Raw genomic sequence first — 6,869 nt, 5'->3', positions numbered from 1 at the left:
GAATAAAGTATTGTCACACATGAGAGAGAAAACAGAATGCGCCTATGAAGGACAACAACACGAAAATAATCGGTCAAAACAAACAAAAATCATACCTAAAGTGTAAATTAACATGCATTTGTATCAAATGAAAGAAATTTTACATGTGATGGTCGTCAAACTTCGTTCGATAAAAGTTTGAGCAGAGAAGAGGGTCTCGCGCGCTAAGATAAAGTGAATGAATTTTCAATCTCCCGCTCAAATTTTTATTGAATTCACTAATTTTGATGTCTAACGCTGGGGCATTCGACGTTTTATATCCTTTTATGTTGAATTACAATTCTAAACGACGTTTAATAATTGCATTTATTTACAAAAATGTCACCGGTCAATTTTAACGTTAGCTATTGAGTGGTTCGACGTTGAACGCGTGACGTTATACGTTGTTTTTGCACTAGTGATTTAATGTATGAATTTAAAACTTATTCATAAGGAATTAGGACTAGTAAACTTTTGTTGTGAATGTTTGAATGAAACAGAGATAAATTGTATAAGGGTGTTTGCATCATTTGATATATGAAATCCAATTCCAATGAAACTTTATCTTTATCTTAATCATAATTTCATATAAATCTTATTGTTATAATATGTTTTATGATTATGAACTCAATTATTTTTTGTATCAAAGTTAAAGTTTGTAATTAAGCATATTTTGACAAACAAACTCAAATACTATAGGAAACGATACTTGGAACTTCCATCATTTACTAGCTATAACGAATTGGTGTACTTTCAAAAAGTTAACAAACTACTTTATTGATTATTTTAAAAGATTCAACAACTTTACATTTTATGATTCTAAATTAAAGACAATTTTCTTTTAGATGAGAAGCGCCACAATGTTTGAGAATATTGAGTTTGGAAGGAAAAACAAGGTTATTAGTAATAATTCCAGAATTGATTCATACAGTTGCTTTTGATAAAAACAAGTTTGGAACCTCTACAAAATGTTTCCGCTCTAGATAATTTGGTCATTTATGAAGAAGAAACTCAATATCTTTAAAAACTTATGCTTCATGAACTAGTACCTTCGTAGAGATTCACAAAAGAAAAAAGAAGTATTATTCTAGATTATTATGATATTTCTTCAAGAACATAGAAAAAAATAGAATTATGAAAGATGACTCAATCAACTTCTGTCATGTCATGCAAGATTCATACTAAGAAAAGTATATTATAGCAATGAATGAAAAGTATAAGTTCATGTACGAAATTAACGCCTGGTTTTGTTGCTATAGTAATTCTAGTGTTTTTAGTTTTTTTTGTTAATGTTCGTTGAAATTTATAATATGTTTCGAGTTCAAAACATGTTCAATAATGTGATTATAAAAAGTTCTTTAACTAAACTTTTATGTCCCAAATGAAATATGAGATTTGTAAACTAAAAAATCTTCTCTACAGAATATATTTTTTAAAACTTAAAATAAGTTATACAATTATCTCATAATTCTTAAAAGCCATTATTTATATAAACCATTTTCCCTATAAAAGAACAAGCACACCAACTACTCCAATTACAAAACTTTACACAAACCCCATAAACAACTCCCATTAAAATGCTATTGCAATAATCATGTACCATCACTAGGTAGCCCCTCACCAAAAAAAAAAGATGTTTGGTGTTGAAAGATTATTTTGTGGTTCAACCATTTTCTATATAATAAATATGTTAAATAGTTATTTAAAGTGCTGATTATGATAGTAATCTTTTTCGTATTCAAATTCTGCAAGAATAATAACATTGATATCAAAGTTACTATATTTTATGTCTTGATATACGTTAGTATAAGTTAAAATTATACTTTTTTTTCTTAAAAAAGAATTTGAACCAAACTGATTAGCCTTTGATTAATTCAAGAAAAAGTAAATAAGAGAAAGAGAAAAAAAAGGAAGGAAAAAATAAACATGGTATATTTGTTACCTAGGATTAAAATATCCATTACACAATTGATGTTATTTTTCATATAAATAATTTCTTGAGGACATCTTCTTTCTATATTTATCCACAACATAAGGATAAACTTCAATATTCAAATGAATCCTCACAACATTATTTTTTGTGCTTCCAACTTTGTTTGGTTTGGTCATATGTTTTATTTTGAAAATTTTAAAAGAGTTTTATCTAATTTTAAAAACAACTAAACAAAACAAAATATCCATGATGAACATCGACAATAAATTATTCAAACTTAAACATGAGAGCTTACTATCTAGATTGAGAACTTCTAGGATTTCGGAAAGACAATAATAAGAAGTGATTCAAGGTGATTAAGACTTTTAGAACTTCAAGATTTCATAAGAGTTCATTGATATTAAAAACTTAAGATCGTAACAACAATCAAAGTTATGACAAAAAGAGGATTAATTTAAAGAAGAAGATCATTACTACTATTCACAATTACCGAAAATATACATAGGATACTCAATTACAAGCATATGACTATAACATATTATTAGAATTTTAAGAAAAAAGAGACGAAGATAAAAAAATTGAAATAAAGTGAGATCGTAGTATATTTTTTTAGAAAAGAAGAAATTGAAAAAAAAAGTGATAATAGATAAACACCATATTTTCTATTTTACATTTATCCAAGACCAACAAAAAATATTTTTATTTTAAATACAAAATAAATTGAGATAAGTCAAGTAGAAAAATAAATATATTATTTTTTATTGTTAGAAAATTGTAGAGAGATTTAAAGGTATATGTTTCTAATTTTCTTAAAAAAAGAAATAAAAACCAAATACAACATTTAAAAAAAACAATCCTTTTTTTTCCTTAAATTGAAAAGGAGTGAAATATATAGATATATATATATATATATATATATATATATATATATATATATATATATATATATATATATATATAAGTTTTCTTTTTTTAAAAAGAGAGATGATATAAAAGTGAAAAAATTTAATATATTACTTTTTATTCCTCTTATTGAATATTTGGTATGGTTTTGTGTTTAGTTTTTACTTCCACGTGGTTTTATCCCTATCCTCTTATAGCTCTATTTGTTTATCTCATCATCAAAGTACATTTTTTCTTTGATTTGCATCAAAGAAGTCATGAATAACGTAACTTTTGATTGGTAGAAGTATTTCAAAGTCAAAACCAGCTCTTGAAAGTGTTGTGCAGCCCTTGAACCTTTTCCTTTCATCACACAACCAAAAACAAGATTATGCAATTAAAGTTTAATTTTTGTAGTTCTAAAACTAAAATGGATATTTAGTAAAACATGTCTTAAAAAGTAATTTAGGAAAAACAATAATAAATAAGGTGGTCCAATGATGGTAGGAAAAAAGTTCTAGAAGAGTGAAGAAATAAGAAGTTACGACAGAGGTTAGTGGTGATTTGATATGAGTGGGTGGACCCCTTACATTAGAGAGCATAACTTTTTGGTGTATGAAATGAATTGTAAATTCTACATACACACAAAGTACATGTGTATATATTCTCCACAGCATTTATGGTGAAGCAGGTCCATGCAACCTATCATATTGAAGTCACATCTGGTGGGTCCCACACCTTCCTAGCATTGTGAAATTGTCTTTTAGGTGTTACCATGCCTATCAATCTCCTCTTTTCACATTTCCCTTTCCAATACTCTCTGTTCTTCTTCTCTTATACAATAAAAAGTAAATTCATAATAACTTCTAATAATAATAAAAATATTAATTTCTCTTTTCTAGTTTAATGTTTAATATTTATATACATAAAATTTTGTAAAATTTAATTAAATTTGAAGTCATTTATAAAGTTAAATTTTTTATTTAATTTCTTCTTAAATCTTTTAATAAATATGTCAATTTTTTATTTTTTAATTAAATTTTAATTGGTAATAAAAATGTTATTTGTAAGATTCATGAAAATATGTATCTTAATAAATATTAATTTTTTTTCTTATCATTATTACTGTTAGTAAATTTTTATGGACAAAAACGTATTAATAAATTTATATAAAAAAATAGTAAATTAAACAATAGTTAAGATGGTAGTTATTTATGTGATAATAGAGATATGTGTTTATTCGGGTGACAAAGTCTAGTATAATTATAGTTATTGTATGATGAGATAATTATTGTTAAAAATGAATCATGTATAATAACAGTGTTACGCGTGGTTTATGAATGATTTTTTTTTTCATGATTTAGTTCATTTGTATTATAATTATATAACATATATTATATGAGACATATTTTGATATAAATATAATTAAAAATATACAAGTGTGAAGATGACGCAAAATTTTTGGAAATTTTAAAAAACATTTGAAAAAATGTTTTAAATTATAATATTTAAAATTCATTTTAAAATTTGGACATAAATAATGTTTCGAATAAATAACGTTTCTATTTTTAAATTTCATATTTCTTTTAATAAAAATAGAACACATTATTTTAATTTATCTTTATTTGTTTGTTTATCACAACAGTAAGTATGTAATTTTATGAATAAAATAAATAACATTATTATTGATATAGAATGACAAAACTTATTTATTATTCATAAAAATGACTTGTTAATCTTTACACTAATTTGGTTACTCCATTGGTTACTATATGCTGATGGGAAAGTAATAAAAAAGTATTATGATCCTTCTTATCATGTAACATATTTTTAATAAAAATGATAAAAATCAACGTTACACAATTAATGGAAAGTTAATTTGTAAGAATTTAATTAAAATATATGCTTTTTTAGTATTAAATAAAGATAAAAATTTAATAAATATTCAAATTTAAATATAAAAAATTATGAGAGGCTTTAAATTTATTTTAAATTTTATATAGTTGTTTATTTTTTTAATTTTTTTCATATTTAAAACAATTTAAGTTATTATAATATATATTTTTATGTGATAGTTATTGTTTTTATTTTCTTCATCCAGGGATGACAAAAAAAAATCTATAGTGCGGATATTCGTGGATAAAATCCACGGCACATAGTTACTATCCATGAATATTTACTATCCGCGGATAACAGGTAGTAAATATTTTAATATCTGCTTCTAATGGATCAGGTACAGGTAATATACTGTCTGATCCGCGAGTACTCATTACTCATAAAAAATAATAGAAAAAATAATTTATATATTTTTTAATTAAATTTAATTAAAAAGTAAAATAAAATTATATTTTATTAGGTTAAATTTAATTAAAACTAAATTTTAATTTATATTTAATTTAATTTATATTATGTTATATATATTTCTTTTGTAATTTTATTTAACTTTTTTTTAAATGTATAAAATATATATATTTTTTATTTTTTGGGATATCCGCAGTACTTGCGGGTTTTAAAATATCCGTAAATATTTTTTAAATCGATACCTGTACTGGTATTAGACGGGTTATGGATCAAATTTTTACTTTGTAGGTCAGGTTGCGATTGTGGGTAGATACTATCCGTACCCGATTCGTTGTCATCCTATATGGACTGTTATTTTTTATGATTTTATTATCATTAATTTAGTAGAAGTATCTATATTAACTTGTTTTATAAAATGAATGAAAGATGAAACTAAACTTAAAAACTTACGATAAAAAGTTTACATGAAAAAAAGTTGATAAATCTATTTTATCCTTCTTTTTCACTCATCCAAACCTGTACTCATAGTCAATATAAGGTACGTAATGTCCGTCACTGAGTCTTTGTTTATTTTAAATTCAACAATAATGCTATAATAAAATATAAATATCCTGCACCATTAATATATTATTAAATCATATACAAAATTATAAATATAGCTTAACAACAAAATAGTATTACTCTGTTAAAAAGAGTATTAGTACTTTTGATTTTGTATTTATATTTTAGAATACAAGTCCTTTTAATCTTTTGAAATTAATTTTCTGACAACATCTTTACATAAAATTATATGTAATTGATGTAATGTGACTCATATTAAAGAGACACAGAAATGTTAAAAAAAAAAATAAAACTATTTTAACTAAATAATATTGATCAATATTTTTAGTATTGTAATACTGAAAAACATCAATTTATACCAGAAGAGCTTTATAATTAATTTGGTGCATAGCATTTACCATATATAAACGAGAAACACATATTTATACTTATTATTAGCTTGAAATTTTATGTATAAAAATTTGAAAACTTATATTATACATATTTTAAAGAAAAATACCAAAAAATGTATTCATTCCTCTTGAATAATAAAATTATATCAATTCAATTAAGAGAAATGGTTTAAAAAATTTAAAATAGTTAATTTAAAAGTTTAAAATTTGAGAAAAAATAAAGATAACATAATAAAAACAATTTCTTTCATGAATAAAGATATTATTATATTTACAGACATAATATATTATATTTTTTAGTCTTTATATTTTAGTTATCATATTTTTCACTTAAAATTTTATTATTTCAGTTCTTATTTTGTATTGATGGTGCCATTGTTCACCTTGGAAGTTGAATTGTCAATTAGGTTTGATTAAGTCCCCTCGCCTAACGCGAATAATAACAAATGCATATTTTATAGGTATAATGTATTTTATTAAGAAGACGGTTGGGATAACTTATTTGAATTATATATATATATGGGTTTGCTATACTGAGTTTTAGTAGACAAAAATATTCTTATATATCATGGATTCTAAGTTTTAAGGTTAAGGGTATTTTAATAATTTTTATTCTCAAAACTAAAAAAAAGAAACCCCCAAACCCTTACTCACCTCTCTCATTCCTCTCAACCCTTTCTTTTTCATCTCTCTCACTCCAACTGTCTTCCCTACTGTAGCCCAATTGAAAAAAATCAGTAACACTTGCCGTTAAACAATTTTACAAAATTTGATTTTATAAT

Source organism: Vigna angularis, chromosome 1, assembly GCF_016808095.1.
Source record: "Vigna angularis cultivar LongXiaoDou No.4 chromosome 1, ASM1680809v1, whole genome shotgun sequence".
Classification (NCBI taxonomy): domain Eukaryota; kingdom Viridiplantae; phylum Streptophyta; class Magnoliopsida; order Fabales; family Fabaceae; genus Vigna; species Vigna angularis.
Note: the sequence above shows the minus strand (reverse complement) of the source record.